At 38.8% G+C, this 27,821-nt stretch overlaps 1 non-coding gene across 1 annotated transcript; it reads left to right on the forward strand.

Moving 5' to 3' along the window:
* The first annotated feature begins 18,978 nt into the window (after positions 1-18,978).
* LOC134389781 (U6 spliceosomal RNA) lies at positions 18,979-19,083 on the forward strand. Its single transcript, XR_010024755.1, has one exon. It is a non-coding gene; the product is annotated as a U6 spliceosomal RNA (small nuclear RNA).
* Positions 19,084-27,821: the final 8,738 nt, after the last annotated feature.

Below are 27,821 nucleotides of genomic sequence, written 5' to 3' on the forward strand. Positions count from 1 at the left end.
ATGTGCTGTTCTACAACAGAGATCATTTGCATTATTTTCATGCCTTACGAAGACAATCATAGATTTTTTAAAAAGTGGAAAGCAAGCTAGTGTAATACTACCGTGTGACACTCTTTCAGTTTCTTATAAGCTTCTTTATGCTGTCCCCAGCTTTTGGCCAGAGATGGGGTCTATAACCTCTAACATAGCTGTGGGCCCTCATAGGTAGCTGCACAATCAAACTTTATTTTTCATGACAGCAATATACTATTGCAGAATTTAAAGCATTTTGTAACAGCACCAAATTCTTGATATATCCTGCATTTCACAAAGGCATATTTGCAAAATGAGTTTCAGACATAGCCGTAGGGAATGTCTCATTGGTCTCTAATGTAAATGTATAAAGGCAGCTTTCTGAACAACTGTAGCTGTTGATTTGTGGCATGTGTTTGGAAAGTAAAGCATTTAGGCACAGGTCCAAATATAAAGTGGAAATAAGTCCTACAAGGCAGATGTATACTATCCCCAAACAAATGGACCATAGGACCCCATGGATACTCCAGCTGTTGATTTGCTCTTGTTTCAGAGAAAAGAGAGTCATTTAAAATAAAATCCCTTTGCCTTTACAAAAACATAGTTGTGGGCGAAAAAGACGTTATCTTCAGAAACATAGTCTGATTATAACTTGTTTGAAAATATATCAAGTCCAAGCTCCTCTGCTCTCCAAAGGAACAGAGCATTTTTTAAATAAATGAATGATTATAAGAACGTATGATATATGTATAAATAAATTCATTTAGCAAAAATGTATTTATAACATATGTCAGGCACTTTCCTGGACATAATCCTTGGCCTCATGTAGCTTAGAGTCTAGAGGAAGAAGATGGACATTACTCAGATAACATACAAACACACACGTAATTTAAATGGAGATGAATGTTTTAACGGGAAAGGACAGGGTGCTATGCGAGGGTATCTATCTGGGACCTGCACTTGTCTGGGGGTCAGAGAATGTTTCTTTGAGAAACAATATATGATCTGAAACCTGAATGATAATTAATAGAAGGAAGAGACGGGGCAAGTGCACGCCAGCCAGAGGAAAGAGCATATGCAAAGGGCTCATGGCAAAAGGGAAAGGACCCTTTTAGTCCCTGAGAAAGGCCAGCGTAGATGAGGGAAGGCCATGAAGAGGAAGGTGATAGAAAAGGTAAGCAGGGGGTGGACACTGAGGGCTTCATAGGCCATGATAAGTTGTTTTGTCCCCAAAGAACTAGGAAAGCCACCAAAGGGTTTGACGTGGTGGTGACTTATCTGATTTGTATTTCCAAAGATTGCTCTGGCTGCAGTGTGAAGACCCATTTAGAGGGATCTGATTGAAGGAAGAAGACCTGAAAGCAGGGTGTGGCAGGAGACCCCCTGAGAGGCGATGGTTAAGGTGGTGGTAGTGGGCATATGAAGGAGCGTCTCACTGGGGACATGGGGAAGTGTGAAAGACGACTTGGGTTTCCACCTTGAGCAACTGTGCTGGTGATGACTGTCACGGGGATAGGGAAGATTTGGTTTCTTCCTTAGGGAAAAGCAGATTTCAATTTCAGCGATGTTGAGTTTGAGGTGATTTTAAGGCATTCTGAGGGAAGACAAGTGGACAGAGGTATGTACGGGTTTGGAGCTCAGAAGAAAGACTTGCTTTAGCAGGATAAATTTGGGGGTCACTGTCAGACATACGGTGACTGAAGCAGTGGGTATATGTGCCTTCTACTTTGCTGCCTTTATAGAATTTGAGAGCATATTTAAACCCAAATTGCAGCCTCCATATTTAAAGTCTGGGCCTCAAAGGTTAAATCTGCCAGGAGAAGGACACGTGTTCAGGAGACGATGGGGAATTATCAGGAGAGTATAGTACAGGTTGAGCTTCCCTCATCTGAGGATCTCAAATTCGAAATGCTCTATTGAGCATTTCCTGTAAGTAAGACCTTTGAACACCATGTCAATGCTCAAAAAGCTTCAGGTTTTGGAGCACTTCAGATTTTTTTGTGTTCAGATTGGGGATGATCAACCAGTGAGAATTGTGTAAATATTCCAAAATCTGAAAAATCTAAAATTTGAAAGACATCCAGTCCCAAGCACTTCAGATAAGGGATGCTCAATCTGTATCACGAAAGTCAAGGGGAAAAAGTGTCTTAAGGAGGTGCTTAGTAATGTCAACAACTTCTGAGAGGTGAAGAAGTGTGAGGCCTGAAAACTAATGAAGTTTAAAACGTTTTGTTGACTATCCAGACAGATTTGTCTTACTTCTTTCACCTTATTTGATATTACTTTCTTGTTATTTCCTTAGTTATGTCTTTGTCTATACAGATTTTTTGTTGTTGTGATCTTTCTCAGTATTTTGAAAATAACATAGATTGCATGTAGTGGTATAAATTTTTTAAGAATCTATCTTTGTATTTTTGTAACTTTTAGTGTCCAGCAATAATAAGTATTTTAAGTCCACTTATAAAAGATGAGAAATTAAGCAATTTATGTTTTTTTTCCTACTTTCCTTATCTATTTTGTCCAAAAAATAAAAAGCTTACATCATCTGGGGTTATTTACTGTATTTCTCATTTTCTGTTTTAAGAATGATTTTTTTCATTTCCATTCACTTTTGCACATTTGTAGCAATAAACCCCCTCTCTCTGTTTGTTTATTTTTATTTCTTTGTCTTTTGGCATGCCTTTTATACCATATCTGCCTCATTCTTGCCCTCTAAATTTCTATTATTTCTTGATTAAAGTGCATCATTAGTTACATCGAAACAGAATTATTCTTAAATTTTTGGATTTTAATGTCATTGTCAAATAAGAATTCAAATAATATAGAAATACAGACAATAGAAAATGAAAGATCCTTACACTCTCATCCCAAAGAAGAACCACAATTAACAAAATCCTTTGATTCCTCTTTCCTTTAAGAACATAGGGGTGTCTAGATTTCAGCCTACTTGGCAATCTGTGGTTGTTTTTTTTTTATCTGAAAATTTATGTCTCTCTAAACTTGTAACATTTCAGCCCTGGAAAATTCTGCTTTGATAACTTCTTCTCTTACATCTTCTCTGTTCTTTCTGGAATCCTTCGGCTGATGGATGACTCAACCTCAGTTCTCAGCTTACATCAGGTAACACAGTCCAGGCAGAGGGACAGGACAAACATGGTGACCAGTGGCATGGCTGCCTCAAAATGTAACCCCCACATAATAGAGGGGTGGTTGCCTAGTCTTCTTCTGCCTTTAGCTCTGCATTTCTGAATGGCTTACAGAAAATTAGGCATGAAGAATATTTCAGTCTGTTTGTAGAGGTCTCTGTTTCAGATGAGAAAGCCAAGATCCGTGTTTCTCAATCCAGTTCTATTAGCCTCATACTGCCTGTCATTTTTAGTATGGTTGCCAGTTTTTATATTTCTGAATTTTCATTTATTTTAGTGGTCTGCCTTAGGCATGATATTTTAAGTCAGAAATCTGAAGAAATGTTTATTAAGTACCCACTATAAAAGTGAAACATTATTAACCTCTTTTGTCTAAAATGTAAATGTGAAAGGAGAGAAAAAAGAAAGGTACAAAGCTCCTGGTTTTATGTCAGAATAATATTTTTGCTATTTCGACAACTTTCCCCTTGTCTTGGACTACCAAAGAAAAGAATTAAATTACTCTAAAATATATATTGCTTTGATTTTGAAGTAGCAGTGAACTGGTGTGTACGTCCATTCTACCAACATCTAGAGCTTTTTGCTCTCACAGCTGTCCTGCTGGAATCAATAAACTGTTGATTAAAAACCTTGTTACTTAATACATTTAGTAAGCTTAAACTGTTTTTTTGAAACCTAATCACTTTCATGTCACTAGCTGCAGGGGTAGAGACAAAAGCTGTGGCTAATTATTAACAACTTTACGAAGCTGATATTGAATTTCTAATGTATCCCAAATGCCTTTTTTCTCTGATTAGTTCCTGTGTCCCACTAGCTAGCACATTGCTATCTTGGAGAGTGTCTTCATATTTAAGATCCTAAGGTTTCAGAAAAACTTGAAACAGAAACAAGATTTTCTGGCCATTTTGAAACAGTCCTGTACTGATGCAACATCTGGATTCAAAGGGGGGTAATTGCTGGCTAGCAGAGGGCCAATAGCATCCTGATATTCCACCTGCTTCAAGAGGGCTGACTCCCAGCTGCTGAGTAAAGAGATGGAAGGAGATCTGAATTGGCTTGTAAAACAGGCCAACCTGGTTTACACATATTTTAACTCTCAGATCTCTGTCCCCTCTCCTGAATTTTCTCCTGATCCCCAGAACTGTATTTACAATGGTCAAATATACAAATACTCCCCAAGTGGCAGAGGACCACAGCTATCTGTTTCAAAGACTGTATTGATAGTTGGGGACTGAGATACTGAATTGAAAACCAGTTCTCAAACTGTCTCTGGGGTTATGTCCTTGGAGTGAAAGTGACATAATTAAGGAATCCAATTAAGTTGGCATTTATTGGTGAAAGCTCTGACTTCTGGGTAACTCACCCTGTTATGTCATATAATTTTATACTCTGAAAGAACATGCTGGAATCATTACACTTCAGACGTTAAGTCTCACTGGTAGAACAAGGTCTAAGGGCAGGACAAAAAGATCATTTTCCCCTGAAATCTGCCTATCTCATTAGCCTTTTCATGGGTGATATAATTTCTCTTTCCCTCCAAATATGCAGGGGCCCCATGGCTATCAATACTAAGCACGCCATTTTCATTATTGTTATAAATTATGTGCCAAGTCCCTGGAGGCCTCTGTCCCAAGGTACAGATACTTACTGAAGATGAACTATTATATGACAGCACAAGGAAAAATGAACTTTAGGAAGTAAAACTAACAGACTTTCCTTTTTTTTTTATACACCATTAATCCATCCAGCATGTGTAATATGGGTAATTTTCATAAAGTGGAGTACACAGTTCACATGGCTTGTTCTTGAACTTATACCACACACACACACACACACACACTACAAAACACACACACCCCTCTTCAAATAAATAAGACCATCACTTCAATATTCTAATTTTTATTAGTGGTTTTTGCTTGATTTTTCCTACCTTTTCTAATTTTTCCCGTTGAATTTCTGAGTTATTACCAATGCCTTATCCTCCCAGAGTTTTTTTTTTTTTTTTTTTTATCCCTTAGGACCTAAAATGCAAACAGAGATAAAATCTGGCCTTGCTGGTTGTATAACAAAGACGCCATGGAATTATATTGTTGTTTTATTTGTAGGCCTATAAATATAGAATATCTTTTGAAGTAGCTGGTTAAGATTTCATTAAGTTGCCACCAAATGAGATTGGTACCTTGATCAAGGTCCTGAACATCACATGCTTTGGTCAAATAACCAAATCAACTCCATAATTTTACGTAAAATATTCATTTAAAACATTTTTTTAAACAACTAATCTTTTAACTTTACTATCACCAATCACTGTCTTGAAAGTATTTTATATAAATATAAATAGTAATATATTAAATTAATACATAGGTAAAGTCAATTTCCTTCCTAGCTAAAAACTAAACTTTGTGGAGATTAGCTTTCTTTCCTCCTATGATATTTTTAAAAGAGAAGCACTATTCCTCAACAATGACTGAATTTGTTGCTTGCTGATCTGCTTTACAAGCAATATTAAAGGAAGTTCTTCCAGCTCAAAAGGAAACAATACCAGATGGTAACTCAAATCTACATAAAGAAGTAAAGAGGACTATAAATTGCCAAGTAGTAGATTAACATACAAGATTGTATAAACGTACATTTTAGTCTTTTTTCTCTCAACTTCTTTAAATATTTATATAAGATTGCATAAAATAGTAATTATTATATCATGTTGTTGGGTTTATAACATATATGGATGCAATATGTATGACAATGCTAGCTCAAAAGAGGGAGAAGGTAATGGAGCTATTCTGGGCAAAGTTTCTGTATTTTACCTGAATTAAGTAAGTATTAATTTAAAGTTGATTGTGATACACTAAAATGCAAACTATAATTCCCACAGAAACTGCTAAAAAATAACTAAAAATATTTATATAGTTAGAGACAATGAAATGATATATTAAAAATAGTTATTCAACAAAAAATAAGGCAGTAAGAAGGAAGAAAGGAAAAAAGCACAAGACATACAGCAAACAAAATAGCAAAGTAGCAGATGTAAATCTATTCATATCAATGATTCTAATAAAATGTGAATGAACTAAACAATCCAAACAAAAGGCAGAGATTGTCACACTTGATTTAAACAAAACAAAACAAAAATGATCCAAATACATGCTTTTTATTAGTGACACTTTAGATTCTAAAAAGTTGAAAGCAAGTATTAACAGTGAGAAATCTGAAATAGCTATATTAATAGCAGACAAAATATACTTGAAGACTGCAACTATGACTACAAATATGAGTAGAGACAGTGGGGCCATATACGGATAAAACTATCAATTCATCAGAAAGATACATAACAATTATAAGTGCATACACATTTAAAACAGAGACTCAAAATACAATAAGCAAAAAATGACAGAATTGAAAGTAGCAATAGCCAATTCAACAATAATAAACTTTAATATCCCATTTTCTCTTCACTCTCTCTCTCTCTTTTATTTGTAAGGATCTCCAAGAAATATTTTTAATTCATGAGAGGAAGTTATAGAACAATACTTAGGGTATGATCTCAATTTTTCTTTTATTGAAACATAATTGCTTGTACCTATCTGTGGAGTACAGCACTGAATATCAATATCTGTGTGCAAAATGGGATGCTCAAGTCAGGATAATCAGTGTATTCAACATTATACAATGTAATCATTTTCTGTGGCCCTTTCCCAATTTCTTGCTACCACTCCTCTCCTTACCCCTTTCCCATCTCTGTCCCACTCTAAGTAGTTATTGGAAAACTGGACAGAAAATCAGCAAGGATGTAAGACATTTGAACAACATGAGCAACTGCTTTGACCTAACAGACATTTATAGAATATGCCACCCACTACATGCTCAGATAGCAGAATATACATTCTTCTCAAGTGCAAAGAGAAGATTCTCTAGGGTAGATCATATGATAGGACATAAAACCATTAATATTTAAAAGGATTCAAATAATAAAAAGCATTTTCTCTGACCACAATGGAGTTAAACAGTAATGAAAAACAACAATGGGAAGAAAACAGGGAATTCCCAAGGATTCCCAAGGAACCCATGAATGAAGAAGAAATCACAATAGAAATTAGAAAATATTTCAAATTGAATGAAAATAAAAGCACAATATATCAAAATTTATGGGGTGCAGCTAAGCTTAGAGGAAAATTCCAAGCTCTCAATTAGTATGTTAGGTAAGAAGAAAGATCTCAAATCAGTAACTTTTACTTCCACTTTAAGAAACTAGAAAAAGAAAAAACAAACTAAACCAAAGGCAAGCAGAAAGAAGAAAATACAAAAGATCAGAACAGATATCAATGAAATTGCTAACAACGTAATAGAAATTAAAAGGATCAGAATGGAATACTAATGATCAAATTTATGCCAACAATGGTGATAATTTAGATTAGAAATGATAAAATTCTTAGAAAGATTTAAATTACCAAAATGGCTGCAAGAAGATATGGAAAATCTACATGGATCTTGCTATGGGTTAAATGTGTTCCCCAAAAGTTCATGTGTTGGAAACTTGATCCCCATTGTAACAGTGTTAAGAAGGTGGGAAATCTGATTATAGTATTTGAAAGGTGAGGCATTTGAGATGTGATTGAATCATGAAAACTGTGCCCTCATGAATGGATTAATCCATTCATGGAGTAATGGATGGTTTAATGGGTTGTCATGGACATGGGCTGATGGCTTTATAGGGAGAGCACATGAAAGAGCTCTGGCTTTTACCATTCTTGCCATGTGATACTCTGTGTTGTCACAGGGCTCTATAGAGCATTTCTACCAAGAAGGCGGCCCTCATCAGATGTGTCCCCTGGACCATGGACTTCCCAGCCTCTGAAACTGTAAGAAATCAACCTAGTTTTCTTTATACATTACGCGGCTTCAGGTATTCTTTTATAAGCAACAAAAAATGAACTAATATAGATGTACAACAAATGAAGAGATTGAGTTAGTAACTGAAATCTCACAAAGAAAAGTCAGGCCCAGCTGGCTTTGTTAATGAATTCTGTTATACACTTAAAGAAGAAATAATTCCAATTTTTCACAGACTTATTCATGAATTAGAGGAGGAGAGAACAATTCTCATGTATCCTGAGTTAGTATTATTTTGATATGAAAGTCAAAAAAGACATCACAAAAAACGAAAACTACAGGCTAATATTCCTCATTATTACAGATACAGAAAACCTTAAGGAAATATTAGCAAATTAAATCCAGCAGTATATAGAAAGAATTATACACCATGACCAAATGTGATTTATTCAGGAATGCAAAATAACTTTAACATTTGAAAATCAATTAATATAGTATACCAATTACTAATAAAGGACAAAAACACATAATTATCCAAATAGACTAAAAAAAGGTATTTGACAAAATTCAACCCCTATTTATGATAAAAGCTCTTAATCAACAAGGAATAGAAGGGGAAAGAATCTATGGAAAACCTACAGCTAGCATCATTCTTAAGGATGAAAGACTGAATACTTTGCCCTTAAAATTGGAAGTAAGGATTTTTTTTTCAACATTTCTATTCAAACATTGTATTTGAGGTTTAATCCAGTGCAATAAGGCAGGAATAAGAAATTAAAGGCATCTGGATTAGAAAGGAAGAGATAAAATAATGTTACTCATAGATCATTTGACCTGAATGTAGAAGATTCAAGAAATCCACAAAAAACTATCAGAAATAATAAATGGGTCCAGCAAAGCCACAGGATACAAGATCAAAATAAAATATCAGTTGTATACCTATATGGTGGTAATAAACCATTTGAAAATGATGTTAAAAAATTCAATTCATAATAGCATTAAAAACACTCTAAGGAATAAATTTAACAAAATTTACAAAACATTTACACAGAAAATTACAAAATATTTGCTGAAAGAAATTAAAGAAGCTCTAAATAAGTAGAAAGACACACTGTGGTCATATTAGGAAGATAATGATTCTCTGAAAATTGATCTATAGATTCAATGCAATCCCCATGAAAATCTTGTATGAAACACAATCCCCTACCAGTACAGTCCCTTATCAAGATTCCGACAGGCTTTGTTTAGACCTTGACAAGCATATTCTAAAATATACATGGAAATACAAAGGACCAAAAATAGCCAAAAAAATTTTGAAAAAGAACAGAATTGGAGAACTTATACTATCCTATTTTAAACTTACTATAAACCTACAGAGACAGCGTGCTACTGGCATAAGAAGAGGCATCATACATGAATGGTACAGAAATGAAAGTCTGGAAAAAAAACCTTACAGTTAGTTCAATTTATTTTTGGCAAGGCAGCAAGGCAATTAATTCAATGAACAAGCAGTCTCTTTAACAAATAATGCTCAGACAATTGGATGCTGATGTGAAAAGCTGTGACTTTAAACCCTTACCTCACACCACAGACAAAAATTTACTCAAAATGGATCACATATGTAAGTGTAAGAACTAAAACTATAAAACTTCTAGAGTAAAATCTGACCTCTGATTAGACAACTCGTTCTTTACTGTGACACCAAAAGCATGAAGACAAAGGAAAAAATTGATTAAATGAGCTTCACAAAAATTAAAAATGTTTATGCTTCAAAAGACATCATTAAGAAAGTGAAAATAGAAGCTGCAAACTGGAAAAAAAAATTATAATCATTTATCTACTCTTTTATTTATTTTTTAAAGAAATATTTTAGCATTCATCTTACATATTCCAGTATGTGTCTCTAAAAGATGACTCTTTTATAAAAGACATAACTGCAGTATATAATCACATTTTAAAAATCAGTAATAATTCCTTAATGCAATCAAACATTAAACATGCTTAAATTTCTCCAGTTCTCTCACAATCATGTATCTAATAAAGATGTGTATCCAGATGTATAAAGAACATTTAAACTCAACACAAACAACACAATTAAAAGAATGGGCAAAGGATTTGAATAGAGATTTCACCAGGAAGATGTACGAATGGCTTATAAGCACATTAAAAGCTGCTCAACATCATTATTCATTGGGGAGATATAAACTAAAATTGTAAAGAAGCCTCTTCACACCCCATAGAATGACTATAATAAAAAAGAAAGAAAATAACAAGTGTTGTGGAGGCTCTGGGAAACAGAAGCATTTCTGGTGGGAATATAAAATGGTATAAACTTACCATATAATTCAGCAAGTCCATTGCTAGGTATCTAGTCAAGAGAAAGAAAACATATGCTTCCAAGAAAGACTTGTGTATGAATATTCATAACATCATGATACATTGTAGCCCCAAACTGAGAAATTTTATATGTCTATCAATTGGTGAATAGATAAATATAATCTGGTCTATCTATACAACGGAATGAATACTACTAGTGACGGAAATCAGCAAACTGCTGATACATGCTACAACATGGATGAACTTCAAAAATAGTATGCTAATTGAAAGAAGTACATGAGTCCTTTCATATAAAATTTCCAGAAAAGGCAAAACCTATACAGACAGACTGTCAGTGGCTGTCTGGGTCCAGGGGTATGGATCACCTGCAAATAGCCATGAGGAACCTTATTTGGAAATATTAAAAACTGGATTGGGCTGATGATTGTACAGTTCTGTAAATTTATTTAAAATCATTGGCTTATACATTTACAATGGGTGAACAATCTAGTATGTAAATTAGGCCTTACAATACCATGAAACATTAATAACCAGCAATAGGTAGTGTTTGCGGAGGTATAGATACAACAAATTTGGCAACATATTGAAACTTGTTTGAAGCCAGGTGATGGTTAATGGGGCTTCATTGTACTATCCTTTCTACTTTTGTGTATGTTTAAAATTTTCAAAACCTAAGTTAAAAACATACATAAAAATAAGGTAGTCCCACATTGATGATTAAATTACATACTTTCTTTGTTCCTGGTAGAGCTGGACTGCAGAATGTGGCATGGACTTGATGCTGAAACTGGACTTCCTAATACTTCCTGCCAAACCTCTCTCTATCTAGAGCTTTAGATATGCCCATGAGTAAAGTTAGTTCTGTAGAGCAGACACTCCCCACAGCCAGACGTGTAGATTTCCAAAGTTTGCCTCGTGCTTTGTTGCAAACAGGAGAGAGACAAAGAGGAAGGAAAGGAGGGAGAGAAGGAAAAAAAAAAAAAAGAAGAAGAGAAACAGAGACAGAGAGACACAGAGAGAAAGAGAGATATAGACGAGCTTTCCTGAGCTCTAACACAGATGTGCTTTTCACACAAGAGCCAGATTCATTCCTGTTCGGTAGTTCCCCCACCATCTGCATGGGAAATGTTCCAAGTGGATGCTTGAAACTATGGATAGTACTGAACCCTATACATACTGTTTTGTCCTGTACACACATACCTATGATAAAGTTTCTAACTTAGACATAGTAAGGGATTAACAACAATAGCTAATAATAAATAGAGCAATTATAAGAATATACCAGCATCACTACTCTTGTGCTTTGGGGCCATTATTAAGCAAAATCAGGATTACTTGCACGAGCACTGCGGTATTGCAACAATCAATCTGGTAAAACCTAGACGGCTACTAAGGAAGTGTCTACAGCACTGATATGCTGGACAAAAGGATGATTCATGTCTCGGGCAGGATAGGGAGAGGTTTTATCTCACTACTCAGAATGACACACAATTTAGAACTTACAAAATCATTTATTTGTAGAATTTTTCATTTAAATTTTCAAGCCAGGTTTGACTACAGGTTACTGAAACCTCAGATAAGGGGAGACTACTGTAACTCATTAGACAAATGTCTAGACCAATTGAGTTGTGTGATTTCTCAAATGAGATGAGTGATTTCTCCTTCCATGGGAAGAGCTAGTGAAAATGGGAAAAATGATGGCAGATTATTCTCTAATTTTTTTCCACAACAGAGTAAGTTTTAGAGCTTTGTGGGCCAAAGTAAGATGTGAGAGATGAGTAAAGTCTCCTGACAAAGAAGACAAATATGAGCTAATAAACACATCTAAGATGTTTACCTATTCCAGATTATTCCGCAGAGCTATCTTGTCTCAGTCAAAACTCTCTTTTGGCTTGATCCTCATAATGAATGAATCTTAACCAAATCTCAACCTCAACCTGGTGCTTCTTATTTGTGGAACAGCATATCATGCCCATTAACTTTTACGTATTACAGAAAGTTGTACATGTGAGACCCTTGTCAATGCTGTTCTTTTAAGGCTTTATCTCCTAAACCTTATAACAGGCAGGGATTCATATATGAATACAGCACCTGTACATGAAAATTAATTAGAAACTCTTCCTCCCTCTGTACACAGAAAAATTTTTGAGTAGGTTTAAAGATGTCCAATATAGAGAAGGTTAAGTAAAACTAAATGAGGGCTTATGTATCAAATGTGCTAATATCATGTGGGAACTTTGTAAAAATGAATAATTCCCAAACTCTACCCCTTGACATTCAGTTTCTGCAGGCCTAGAACTTTGACCCAGGATATTGTGTTTTTAATATAACTCTGGTTGGCTCTGATGGAAACCGCTTTTTCAAATGAATACCTAATTTAACAGAAGACTTTAAACTCAGCAGAACTTCACTTCTGCTGTCTCTACTCATTAAGATCTAATAATATCACAGAACACTTTGAAATCAATTGGAAATCTACTTTCTTAAAGTATTTTTAGCTTCTGTTCCATCTGGTTCACCTATTACCTGATGTGCTTTATGATCAAGTTCAAGTCTGCATCCCACAGTCTCCACCATAGATCTGCCTCAGTCTGCTCAGGCTGGGAATGAAACTGGAACAAAGGATAGGAGTTAGAGGGAAGGATCTTTAGAAATCGGGCAGAATGCCAGACAAGGTATTTGATAAAATGTAACATCCATCCTTGGTTTAACAAAGAACTCTCAGAGTAGTAGGGACATATAAAATGTCATAGAACATGATAAACAATGTCTATTTTATACCAATAGAAATGGGGTCAAGGGCTGCCATATGCTTTCCAATATGAATCATCCCCTTCCTCCTTCTCAACAGAACCTCAATATTTAAGGGGTCAGCAAGTTGCCCCGTAGACTACTCCACTTCTTAGCTCTCCAAGTGGAATAGGGGCAGAGCCAGGTTGAAGCGAAGCCCCAAGTTGCTGAAAGGAACAAAAATTTTTTAGCTAAATTGCATATAACTTTTAAATATGACTTATATTATTTTTAAAATTCTTATTTACTATAACAACATATCTGTAGAAAATGTCATTCTGCCTCCTCTTCCCTCCAACATGATTTGTGCCCTTCTCCCATTGTGCAGTAGCCATGCATTTTGGCTGGATGGAGCCTACCCTCTGGCCACTGGAACTGGTTCAGTGATGTGCCTGTGATCCAAGCCTGAGCCAATTGCTTGTTGCTTGTTATTCCACTGGCCAGAGAACTGTTTCAAAAACTCAGGATATTCCTCTCTCTCCAGGAATTTCAACTAAAAACCTTATCATGAGTTGCTGCTCATATTTTCCATACACCTGGAACCACTTTTTCAAATGAACACCTAATTTAACAGAATGCTTTAAACTCAGTGGAACTTCAGTTCTGCAGTCTCAACTCATTTTAAGATCAGGAAGCCAAATTGAGTGCAAAGCTGAGCAAAGAGAAAAGCAGAAAAGAGAGACATGGAGAAGTACTGCTAGGGGCCTTGATCAACCCATGCCTGAAGCCAACTCTATCTCTGAACATTCCATTCTCATGAGTAAATACATACTCTTTGCTGCTTAAGAACATTTTATATTACTTGCAATTACAAGTATTATGCCTAGTAAAATGGTTATGCCTTAAAATCTAAGTTCTGTGTCATTAGAATCTTAGACCAGAGAGATTGAGGAGGAAAATACGTTATTCCAAACAGTTTACTGGGTTTGGCTCTCTGATGTGTGACTGCAAAATGATGGGGTGAGTGCATTTACTCAAGGCTGAAACCAAAAATTTTGGATATATATTTAGATGACAGACTCCAGGAGAGCAAAGGGATTTTACACATATTAACTTAGAGATGAATAGTTTTTAGACCCTGTCTATTTGGCACCTGGCTACCTGGAATATCACAAGCAGTCCATAAATATTTGTTGAATAAATAAATAAATGGACAAAAGGAGATTATGCAAGGGTATGGAGGAAGGGAGGGGAGTACATGTCAGAATCATAGTTGCATTAACGTAGCAATTTTGTAATGCAAAAATGGGTTAAAAAAACAACAACAACAACAACAAAAAAAACGGGCCAAACCAACCTGGAAATTCTCCAGAAATCCATCACCACGGCCAGGGTTTGTACATGTGAGACTTGCATCTCTAAAAACAAGCTATAAACATTATGAAGTAGTTCTAGCCAATGGAACAACTGGATGACAAAAATCAGGAGAGGGGAAGTTGGACCAGTTAGAGTTATTCATGCTGTATAATTCAGGCCATTCTTCAGGCCCCCACCTCTGGCTCACATTGCATTGCACACAATTATATCCTGCAACTCAGCTCCTTAATTCAATCTCCCACATTGGTTTCCATTGCAACCCTTAGTGTGATTCATTCAAGAGCAGGGGATTTGTTTATTGACTCTGATCTTCTCCTTGTATAAACAAAAGGCCCATTTGCTTCAGAAATTTCTCATTTGGTTCTCTAGCAATATGCATAATGTAAGCTCATAAACTCTTGAAACAAAAGAACTTTTAAAACATGTATCTGAAAGAAGACCACACAGGTACCATTGGACATGAAGATGAAGTTGCATTTTTAAAGGACGTGACAACAATCTGCCAAAAGACTGGGACCTAAATTCAAAACCTCAGGAGGAGAAAAGGGATATAAATAAATTAAACATATTAATTTAATTTTTGGTATTTATGACATAAAGATGAACAAAATTATATAGCATTTCATTCCACTTTTTCTTTACAGAAGCTATGTCCTGAGATGTCTTGGACTCGGTTCTCTTCTTGTCATTCAGAAAAAGAAACACGATGCCCCTATCCACTCCTGCCAAAGCAGAGTGTTTTCTGAAATGTTTTTTTAAAAATGAGTCGTCCAATGTAAACTTGGTATTAATACAAATAATTTCTTTCCTTAGACTAACCCTTCCACCTACATGATCTCATCCTACTTTACAGCATTGCATGTGATAGGATATCATGTAATGAGGCTATAAAGGTCAGAAGAGTCACATTTCAGCTAAAAATGGTAGTTGGTAATAAACGAAGCTGGCTAGTTTCACAGGATGGAGCTGAATGCTAAAATGTAAACACACAGGAAACTGAGCCTGGGTAGAAGGGGTGGAAATTCTCCCTAACACAGGCAAAGAGAGTGATTCTCCTGTTTTCCACAGAGAGAAAGAGTGAAGCCCCTGATTTGGTGGTGACAGTTAATACCCCCCAGAATTGTCACCACCACCCCTGCAGTTGCCACTCACCTTGGAATGACAAGACTTGGCCCACTGGCTTCTGTATAATGAAACGAACACCATTTTGGAGTTTTATTTTGTTGCTGCTGTACACCCAGGGGAAGATGCCACGCCCAACTGAAATCTAAGGAGGAGGAAGAGCAGAAATGAGATCTCGGTTACGAACGATTCATCAGCCTTCCCAGAGGCGAGATGTTAGCAGAGGTCACTCGGGTCAAAGCTGAGAGCCAATCCCTCTTCTCAAAAGAAATCTGCTGGCTGGCATCGTGTTAGCTCCCTGCAAATGCAAAGCCTTAAGCCGTCTATCAGGAGCACCTGGTCTGCTCCTGATGGACGAGCAGAAATAATTAAAGGTATCAGAATTTTCTGGAAGAAATCCAGGTGACACAATTCTCTGGGGTGACTACAAAGTAAACAGAGCTTGGGAACACATTTCCTCACGTTCGCTTGATGTCTCTCTGTGTGTCTCCCCAGGAGTAGGAATCATTTGCAAATCACTCGTCATGGCAGGAACTGTGTCTGGGCTGAAAGCCTCAGGAACAGAACAGCATGGATACGGCCTCAGGATCCACAGCCCATGTTCTTTCCACAGCTCATGGCATGTTCCTGCTCAAATGACTCAAGGTGTGTGCAAGCGTGAGAGGGAATGGGTGCAGGTGGGAAGGCCACCGTTTAAACCAAGCCTAGTGCATGCCTGAAATAGAAAGTGACAAGCATGACCAGGATCAGCTAGGTTTAGGGCTTCCCATTGCTCGACTCCATGAACATGAGGAGACGGGCGTGCTCTGTTAACTGTGGGACTTTTGTCCTCCTGTGGGAAGTCTGCAAGGTTGTGGTCAGGACTGAATCTACTGACAGCAGAAGAGACATGCTGCTCAATGAGTAGAGCAGTTCCTTCCAGCTCTTCTCCCACGCAGGGCTCAGACTCTTCTCTACATAAATGTTGACAGTATTTAAATAATATTAGCTTGAAGTGGTGCCAAGTGTTTGACTTGACCAGAACAACCACACCTCTCTCTCTCTGTCCCTCCGTCCACCCAGGAAGAAGGTTGTGTGTCTCTTGGCATGGAAGGAAACAGCACGAAAATGAAAAAGCAAGCAGGCAAACAAAACAAACATGTCAACAAAAACGAATGTGTGAAGGACCTGATGATGTGGAAGACTTGAGAACATTCTGGCACTGGACAACCTCTTCACATGGAGGAGCCAGGAGGCAGAGAAAGGACTACTACTTCAGCCGCACGTAAAAATCTAGACACTTAAAAAAAAAAAAAAAAAAAAAAATTGAACAGAGAGAATTTAACACAAAGAATCATCACCCACATATAAAATCAATGACTATGTAACTGGAGCGGTAAAAAGAGAACTTTGAAGAGTCCCAGAAGCTACTGTCCTCAAAGCTTAGGGATAAGAGGGATTGGTTGGCATTGTTATTATTATTATTTCTTTTAATGTTTAACTTAATTAATTAACTTTTTTTTTTTTTTTTGTCTTTTTTGTGACCGGTACTCAGCCAGTGAGTGCACCGTCCATTCCTATATAGGATCCGAACCCGCAACGGGAGCGTCGCCGCGCTCCCAGCGCCACACTCTCCCGAGTGCACCACGGGCTCGGCCCTAATTAACTTATTTTTTATTTGAAGTGTGGGCTTCAAATTTCTGATGTCAGATCTTTAAAATAAATACGACCCAAGCAAATTTGGTCTGGAGACTCAGACTCCAGACTTTACTGTGACTACTAAAAATTATGGAGACAGTCACAGCACTTCAAGGATTATAGTCTATATACTATATAGAGACTAAAAATTCTGTAGTCTGCTGTTTGGAAACATTTTCTTAGCAGAACCCCTCTTACTTGGTTTTGTTGTTCCAACATGTTCTAGAAAGCCTGAGAGTGGAACGGAGAACTGTGTAGCTTCTCTTGTTGGAGTTAGGGAGGGGGCTGAGGCCTTGTGCCTGGTGAGTCCTCCCCGATGACCCTTCACAGTGGAATTTCATAGGACCAGAGGTTTGGAGGAGCATAATTTGACCTCATTTTTAGATGAGGGAAAAAGGGACTCAAGGTCCTTATTTATATCATGTCACCAATCTATTAAGTCAGAATAAAACAAAGAAATCCTATTTAATGGATTAGGGTCTTCAAGAGACATCAGATATGGATCCTGCCCTCCAGAATCTTCATCTAGCAGGGAGGGCAGACACGTATGGAAACGTAATATGAGCTGTGCACGACATCAACCCCAGGAGAAGCAGGAAACATGCTCTGGGAGCCGACGCTGGAGAGAGTATGGATTCAGCCATGGAGATACTCAAGGTGACCTTTAAGCAAGGTCTGATATCATAAGCAATGTTGGAGTCTATGGGGGTATAAAAGTCGGTGGGTGGAGGATCTAGCAGAAGAACTAAGAAACGAAAACTCAAGGTGTGTTCAGACTACAGGAGGCAGTCGGAAACTACACTTTGTATGAAGGACCTCTTGGAAGGAGAGAGTGGTGAGAAAAGCAGATTCAGATAATTTGAAAGCTTAAATGTCAGTTTAAAGAATTTGTTATTCTGTGGGTAAATTACTGTTTTTAAATGGGGAGTAAAAGAACATCGGAGCTGAGCTTTAGGAACAGCCTTTCCAAAAATTAAATAGTGGAAGTGACACGTTTTTGCAATGACAAGTGCACTTGTGATGCTCATTTAACCATCACACATTGTATACATGTATTGAAATATAATCCTGTATCCCATAACTATGCATAATCAATACAGGTCAATTTTTAAAAAAGATGAAAGAAGTTAAACCGGCGACAGAATGAAAAGGAAGGACACAGGTGAACTCAGTGACCCCTGAGTTGTATTGTTATTTTTTACGGTTTTCTTTTCTAGAATATTTTTGTTCTCTGATTGACTGGATCCACAGATGTGGCATGTTCTGATAGGAAGGTCAACTGCATCGAGGACTTACTATATGGCCGCACTCTGGTGGGTGCAATGGACAATGTTTGCCTTTTGGAGTTCAGTGAATTGTAATCACTCTAAACAATGATATGGTCATAGGACTCGGTGCTTCTACCAATAATTTATGAGGAAACATACAGAGTGGAATGAGATTTCAAAAAATATAACCAGGTCATTTGCTTGTTTAAAACTCCGCACGGTTCACTATTACGTCCAGATAAAGACCAAATTAATGAACATGTCCTCTGTGTTATCAGGCCCCCACCTACCTCCTGCCTGGATCTCTTTGTCTCTCATACTGATTGTGTTCTTCCTGCTGGAAGGTCATGACACATGCATCCCTCTGCTGGAGAGCCCCTCTCCCCACTTCTCATCCTGTTCACTTCAGGTGTGCTCTCCCATATTGTAGCCACTAGCCCCGTGCTGCTACTGAGCACTTGAGAGGTGGTTAGTCCTGTGCTGCCTTGGGCAGCATGTGTGCTGAAATTGGAACAATACAGAGAAGATTAGCATGGCTCCTGCACAAAGATGACATGCAAATTCATGAAGCGCTCCATAGTTTGCTTTCCTAACGTTCATGGGTGGGGAAACTGAGGCCCCCATAATCGAAGTAATTTACCCAGTTGAGGGCCTTTCCTGCTTCAAATCCCATCCTCAACTCCTCTAAAAAAAAAAAAAAAAAAGTGGTTAGTCTCATGAAAATTGTCAGAATAAACTGTAAAATATACTCTGGATTTCAATGACTTGGTACAAAAGAAAGGATATAAAATATCTTAATTTTTTATATTGATTATAGGCTGAAATAATATTGTAGATCTAATGGATTAAATACAGTATGTTAAATATTTTTTAGGGTTATAAAAGATTTTAATATCAAATAAATTTGATATGATTAAAAAGCTTCGACTGCCATGTATTCTACTTATACAGTGTAATAAGCTAACAAAGCATAGTTTCCATGATACATCAAGTGATTTTTAAAATTATTTATTTATTTATTATTATTATTATTATTATTTTTACTTTAAAAGATGTTGTTGTGGAGCAATGGGAGGGGGTGGGTGGGGGGGTAGGGAAATGGAGGTGGAGGTGGGGGGTCAGGGCTGGACCACAGCCAGTTCCTTTGCTGGTTTGGTTGTGGAGGGTGGGGAGGTGTGGCCGAGGCCTGCAGGCTCCCCGCCACTGTGGTTTAGGAGCCTGGGGGTTTCTGGCAATGGCTTGGTTGTCACTGGGCTGGATGTGAATATTGGGGTTGCAAGTCTGAGACCCTCGGTCCCCCCACCCTGGATTATGGCCCATGGGGCTTCTGGTGGCAGGTTGGTCATCACCAGGCTGAAATGTGGATGTCAGGGGGTGTGGCTAAGACTCTCAGTTCCCCCCAATCTCGGCTTGGGAACCCAGGGGGCTTGCAGTGGCAATGAAGTCATCGCCAGGCTGGATGGGGACATCAGGGGGGGCATGGCTGAGGCCCTTGGCATGCTCCCCACTCCAGCGCAAGAGCCTGGGGGTCTTCTGACAGCAAGTTGATCTTCACTGGGTTGGATGCAGACATTGGAGGAGCGTGGCTGAGGCCCTCAGCCCTCCCCACCCCAGCTGGAGAGCCTGAGGGTCTTCTGACAGCAAGTTGGTCATTACTGGGCTAATATGGACATTAGGGTGCATGTCTGAGGCCCTCGGTCCCCCCCCGCCCTGGCATGGGGATCTAGGGGTGTTCTGTGGACTCTCAGTCATCACTGAGCTGGATGCAGATGTTGGGGGCGTGGCTGAGGTCCTCGGAATCCCCTCATTCTGGCTCAGGAGCCCAGGGGGCTTCTGGTTCTTTTTGGTTTTATAGGTGTTCTTTGGTGGTGTTAGACCTTTACTGGTTAATATCAGAACTTTGTCTCTGGTCTGTGGGTATTTTGTTTTTCTTCCAGTTCTGTGTTGGATTATTTGCTGTTCCCACCCCTTAAACTCTGCACTGGAACTAATTTGTTGTCCTTTGCTTACTTCTAAAATGGGGGGCCTTCCTGTGGAAACCAGCACTTGAGCTCTGTGGTTGAGCTAAATTGCTTTATTGCTGCTGATTCTCTGGGGAAGGCTTTTTGTGCAGCTCGGGTTTTAACTGTTGACCTTCTAAGCACTTCTGGGTCCTGTGAGGTCTGGTGCACCTGGGTTGTGTGGAAACTCTGGTCTGGGCCTGAGTTTTTTCAGCAAACTGCACCCCTGAAGTTCTATATTCCTGACCAGTCTCCACTGAGTGGTCCTGTGCTGAATGGGGAGCAGATCAACTGTCTTTGCTGTGCCCCAATGTTGCCCTGGTGGCCCGTCTCCCCAACTGCCCACAGTCCAAACACTTCCCATGGGATGAGCCATGTGCTGGTCCCTTGCGATGACTCACCGGCCTCTGAAGTTTCCTTTTCTCAGTTGTCTGTGGCCACTCACTCCTGTGTGGGTCCACGGGAGCCCTGCTAGTGGTCCTGCTGGCCTGGGGTCCACCAAGGCCCTCCTCTCCCCTGCAGTCTCCAAGCAACTTCACACAAACGGCACAGATGTGGCTTTTGCCAACTCTTGCTCTGTGCACTCACCAGGGCCAGCCTTGAAATAGCCAGGGCTTGAAACACGCAGAGTAGTCCCTTCTTTCTCTCATCGTGGCTTCTTCCACCTTCATGCATTCCGTAGGTCTCTCCTCTTCCCCTGAGCTCTAGTGGCCCCAGCTTGGCAGTCGTTGCTTTTTTAATAGTTGTAAATTGGTCGATTGAGGGAAACAGTGACGCTGGGGACTGTCTATTCCACCAACTTGATTCTCTCAGTCCCTAGTATATTAAAATTAATTTCACTTTTTCTTTTTTAGTAAAACAACTCCAGAAAAAGCTTTAATAAAAAGAGTCATAAAATCTCACCACCTGAAATTCTTGCCCTAGATTTTTTTCTTTTTTCATGTTAATTTTTTTTTGAAAGTGATATATTTATTTTATTTTTATTCCTTTTGCAATTGACAAATAAAATTAATATATTATGTGTACAACATGACGTTTTGAAATAGGTATACATTGAATAATGGCTAAATTGAGATCATTAATATATGCATTACCCTACATACTTACCATTTTTTTGTGGTGAGGACCCTTAAAATCTACTCTCAGCAATTTCAAATGTAAGTACATTGTTACCAAGTATAGTACTCTCCAGCACCTACTGCAGTTCTTGGTCCTTTGAGCAACTGAATATATATATTTGAATAAATAAATGAGTGACATGTATATGAAATGACATTTATAACTGGCCGTTGACACTGAACTAGGGATGAAGTTTGACAAAAATACGGGTATTTGAAAGTTCTTGTTTGGCTAGAAGTTTGATCAAGTCATGAAGGATAAAGCTTAAAAGTCTGATGCATAGATTGAAAAAATCAATTGTACCAGTAAAAGATGGGGAAGCACTTGACTTTTAATTAACCACAAACTCAATGTTAGCCGTTACGGTGAGGCTTTTATTACCTGTGACAATGCAAATTCCTTCACAGGAGTAATTTCAAAGGCATTTTACCAGCATGGAAAGAGGAGTGAAACCTCTGTATTTAGGAAAGCTGCAAGAAATAAGAGTAATAGATAACCTGAAGGATGGGGAAAACATGATGTCAGTTTTCAAATACTGGAAATTGTTATGTTGAAGAGAGACATTGACTGTTCTGCATTGTTCCAGACGGTAGAACCAGGATCTGTGAGGGGCAATCACACAGTACCAATTTTCAGCTTAGTATGAAGAACTTTTGAGTTAACGTTCCCCAGAGATTTAATGTTTTACATCACAAAGGCATCAGTTTCTTGTCATTCACAGGTATGTAAGCAGAGACTGGGCATAGAAGGGTTTCCTCAGGCCCAGCTAAGTCATTCTGAGGGGCCCAGCACGGAGGGGGAACCAAGGCCCCTGCCAGGAGCGGGGATGTCAGACTCCCACAGCCCACCCCACTGTGCTTGCCTGATCCTCCAGGGGTGGCAACCTCATGCCAGGACACCTGCCATACCTGGATCGAGGGTGGGTGAGAGGCCGCTATAGAGTCATCTGGGTTGGGGACCGCTGCTGCCACGCTCCTTTCCCAGAAATGTCAGGGCATGCATGAGCCTGGCCCCAGCTCTCTCCTGGGGGCAGACAGTGATGGCTAAAGGTGGGCCTCCCTCTGCTGACATTGGTCCAGTTGCCCCTTGGATAGCAGTGGTCATTGATGGCTGGAGGGACAGAGACAGAGGCGGGACAGGAGCTGGGGCTGGGAGGTGGAAACCGACCAACCTCAAACCCATCGTGGGGAGGCTAGGAGGCGGTAGGAGGTAAGATCAAATGTGAGTTGAAGCTCTAAACTGCCGGAGCATGTTCCCTGTTCCCATCAGACTTCACCTGCCAAACACCAGTTCAAAGATACAATCATTTAGAATGCCAAGATGGCTGCTGGAGAGCGTTCAACCTGAGGTGGGCCCTTCCTAGCACAGGGCCCTGTGTGACTGCATGAGTTAGAGCCTCATGGCTTTTGGCATGGAGTCTTTTCAGGAGAAACAAAGAGGATGTCTTGTTCTTTGGTCATGGGCCAGTCTGGGGTGGGACCAAACACAGAGTTTGGGGGTTAGAGGTGACAGTGAGAGGACCATGCCAGCTGCAGCAGAGAAAAGATTTCCTGCTAGAACAGGTGACCAGATACTCCCAGGAAAGGGGCGGAGGCCCTGCTGTGTGGCTGATGACAATGGTTCACAGGACACATGGAGGCCTTCAAGAAGGGAGTGATCCTCCACCAAGCCGCCGGCTTGCCCTTGAAATGTCACCTGATCCTGGCCCTTGACTTCATCTCCGGTTTCAGTGATGTGGACTGCTGTTCACATCTGCGAGATCTGTTTCATCCCTAAGAGCACAAAAGCACATGACACATTTTTCTTTATGCCCAAAGCAAGGCCAGCATGCTCCAACCATATCTCCCTCTAACCTCTCTGTGGTCTCTCAGGTATGTGCCCCGTGGTTATTGAAGAATTACTTTATGCTCATTCCCCTGGGAACATGGGGAAAAAAATCACACTTGAGATTCCATTGTCTCAGTGTGAGCTACAATAACTTAAAACATAAATGTCTTAGCAACCAGCACCACCTCTGTTGCGTCATTAAAATATACAGCAAATAGCTCTCTCCCAACTTCTACTCTCACACTATTATGCACAGTTATTTGTTTCTACACATTATTAAAATATTTTCCTGCTATCTCATATGGAACAGCTTTTGAAGATTTCTCTGAGCCACAGCTGGAAAATTCCTTCTTTGAAGTGCCCCATTTATTCATCTTTTCTCAGTGGCAGGCTCTTTCTGCGCAGACATTTTATACGTTTCACAGTTATTTCAAAATCTATTTCATTTGACGTACAGTCAATTTATCATTCCACACACATTCCCCTTTCTCTTTTCCCTCATTTCTCTCACTTTGGCATTCTGCTAAGTTCATCAGAGTACTTTTTTTTTCTTCCTTTCAAGCTGTATTGGGGAGCCTAGAAAGACACTGAAAGTCCTCTGCTTCCAAATGTTTGTACCTGCAGTTTTTCCATGGACCCCCACTAGGCCCCAAGTATATCAGTGATGATGTAGAAGTGGGAGACCGAAACTTATGAATTTGCCTAGTAATAAGACCAAAATACCACCTTAATTCCATTTAAAATCAGGGAGCTGCTGCGGTTGGTCTGCCCAATTGCTAAATATGGTTCTTCCAGGCCTCTCAATGGACCCGTTCTGCACATGAGCAGGATTTGCATCAAGTTGTCTAGATGTGGAATGAACCAAGACAATCATCCCATGGTTCTGAGACCATTTCAATTTCAGCATAGAGTATCTTCTAGAAACAATTACAAAGAAGGATTTTTAAAATAAACTCATTTTAGCTGAATATTACCATTTTCATCTGACTTAATCAGGAAAAAGGCAATTCAGCATAATGAAAACCCAGACAGTTGATATCTTAACGATCGTATGCCTAATTGGTGTGATAGTAGACACAATATAACTCAGCAAAAATTGCAGACCTACTCACTGACTTACGGATACTAACAATACAAATAACTCCTAAGTATGCATGAATCTTAGGAGGCAATCACCTCATTGTTCTTTGTGTACATCAGAACTCCTCTGGGGTATTTCTGTCCATTTTGGGAAACTTCCTATAAGTGCTTCTTACAATAAGATTTTTCTAATGTCTTAATGTACAATCTACTTTTATAAATGTTCTATAGATGTTTGAAAATGCAGTATAATCTTTCTTTACAGTACATACAATTTAATATATTTAAAACCATAATATTCTTTAAATTATTAATATTCTTTACTGTATTTTTTCTAATTGATCTGTCAAAGTTTAAAAAAACATAAGTCTTAGAATTTTGTTTTTGTTAATTTCTCTGTGTTTGCTTTATATTTATAGTGATTATCTGTAATTTGACATCTAAATATTTATAACTCATTTCTTCAGTATGGATTGTATTTTGATTGATTCTGTAAAATCAGCCTCTTTCCAGCACTTATCATTATTAACATTTGCCTCAATTTTCTACTATGTTAGGCCACATTAAAAAGCACCTTCCATGCTTGAGGTAGAAGAATAAATACACTGATTCTTTGTTGAGCAGACATTGGGACAATCAGTGATGGAAGGCTATCACTTCTGAGCCACTCTTTCATATCACCCCTGATTTACTAGAAAGACTCTTGGTGGCACTTGAAATGAATCTGAGCATCTTTTGCTCAACCCAGCTCCACTGGTCTTAAGCTTAGAGAAGCTTCTCTAGAATTGTGGTACTACCTTGCTTTCCAGACACAGTTTTCAGTATTGTTATAATTTTTCTCAGTTTGCACTGAAAAAGTATATATTCAAAATAACATAAAATATGGTTGTGGGATCTAGGAATGAGAATAATTGTATCAGGTGGAAGAAGGCTAAGGAAGCAGCAATTAGAACTAAATGTAGAAGTGAAAACCCTCTTAGAACTCAGTGGAAAAGTACTTTTCTATCTTAAAAACTAGGAAAGTAATACATTTAGTCTATAGATGGAACAAGTTGTAGATGGAATTTAAAAGCTAGGTATGCAGGTTAAGCTTCCCCTACCAGTACCCTGTAATTATGAAATTCCTGATTTCTAATTCTTATGAAGTTAAAAATCTCAATGATTCCCCACCATAACTAAAAATGGTTTTGTTCTTAAGATCTGAGTCACAGTATTTGGGGAGAAAATTAAGGGGTCAAGTCATTTCCCTGGAGTTAATATCAGAGTGGTAGAGAATGCTTAAGCCATGTGAGTAGCAGAATTTTAATCATCTACAACAGCACATAAATAATTCTGACTTCCATTAATTGTTTTCCTCAGACAGAAGCACCTTTAAAAATTCCCCCAGACTTATCAATCTCATAAACCTATTTTTAGGCCTGTTACCCCCCAGAAATACTCAAAGTTCTCTTTTCTAACCCAGAGCTTTTCAAAAGTAATGTATCTGTCAAAAGAACATCTGAGAATAGAAAATCAATTCCTCTGTCAGCGGGGAGTCAACCAAAATTCAGAAAAAATGAAGCATGAGTAAGTCTCATTTGATACAATTAGATCTGGAGACAATCAGAAAGTCAGAACTTAAAACATCTGAGTGGGCTCCCAGGGAGCTCAGGAGATGTCATAGGCAGCCCCTGCCACTGCCACAGACACCTCTACTGTGCAGATGGTCTGCTACAGCCACTCCAACCACTAGGTCTGCTCACTGCCACAGCAGAAGTCACAGCCACATTGCAGGTGGCCTGCAAACAACTTGACTGCATTGACACAAGGAGAGTCACTAGCAGAGCCCGGGAAAAGAAGTGAGTGAGTGCAGACCTGTGACCCAGTGGATTAGCCCGCGGGGGGGGGGGGGGTATTATGCTGCCACACATGGTAGTGCACCTGGGGGTAGGAGGTAGGTGTGCAGCCCGTGTGACTGCCTTGATCCAGGGAAAGAACATGCAGAATCCCCCCAAAGTGCAGAATCCCAGGATACACAAATAGAGTAAGAGAGAAAATTCCTAATCACCACCAACTCATCCCCCAACTGGAAGAAGCAAGGACCCAGGAGGAGCCTCTGCCTGCAGGAAAGAGGAAAGAGAAATCCCACCCAAGGTCACCCATTCAAACTGAGGAGTTCTAGTATAGCCCAGTGCACCCACTAGGGTCATAGGACATAAGCCAGGGTGCCAACAAGATTGCCCAGGGACAGGCATCCCAAACAAAGAGTGAGGCCTTCAGAAGCTTCTCCTAAGAACTTGAGAGCTCACCCATGTCCTCAATGAGCTAACACAGTGTCACTAATCTTAGCAAGGAATCACTAAGTGCCCCAGTGTCCTAGGCCATGGAGACACTCAGACACAGCTTGAAAACTGAATATGGCTACAGTAACCACAAAGTGATTACACTGCTGCATCTACCCAGAACTAATGCTAAAACATTCTACGGAATGGTCAATATAAAACACATCTATAGGAGGAAAACTCTCCCTCGAAGCCCACTCCAGAGTAACTAAAGAAGCAACTACTCTATCAGATGACCAGGTATCAATATAGAAATAGAAGAAATATGAAAAAAAAACCAACAAGAAAATATGACACCACCAAAGGAATACAGTAATTCTCAAGTACCACACCACATAGAGCAGGACTTACTTGAAATAACTTAAAATGAATTCTGAGCAACAATCTTAAGGAAACTCAATAAAATCTGAGAAGACTCACTTAGGCAACACAATGAAATGAGAAAAAGTATCCAAGATATGAAAGAGGAGATTAACAAAGAGATTAATACCTTTAAAAAGAATGTAGGAGAACTCCTGGACCTAGAGGATTCATTTAACAAAATAAAAAGCACAACCAAGAGCTTAAGCAGCAGGTTAGAATAAGAAGAAGAAGTAACTTCTGATCTTGAAGATGTTCTTTTCAAAATAATCCAGATGACAAAAATAAATAAATAAATAAATAAATAAATAAAAGGAAAGAAAAAGATTTTTTAAAAAGAGGAATATCTAAGAGAGCTAGCAGACAACCTTAAGGGAACAAACATCCAAATTACGGGTGTACTGGAAGGGGAGAAGAAAGGAAAGGGCATTGAAAATCTATTCAACAAAAATATAATGGAAAACTTCCTAGGTATAGGGGGAGACACAGACTTTCAGATCCAGGAGGCTCAAAGACACCCAAACAGATTCAATTCAAAAAGGTCTTCTCCAAGACATATTATGTTCAAACTGGAAAAACTCAAAGACAAAGAGTGAGTCTTAAAAACAGCAAGAG

This window comes from Cynocephalus volans, chromosome 10 (assembly GCF_027409185.1).
Source record: "Cynocephalus volans isolate mCynVol1 chromosome 10, mCynVol1.pri, whole genome shotgun sequence".
Classification (NCBI taxonomy): Eukaryota; Metazoa; Chordata; class Mammalia; order Dermoptera; family Cynocephalidae; genus Cynocephalus; species Cynocephalus volans.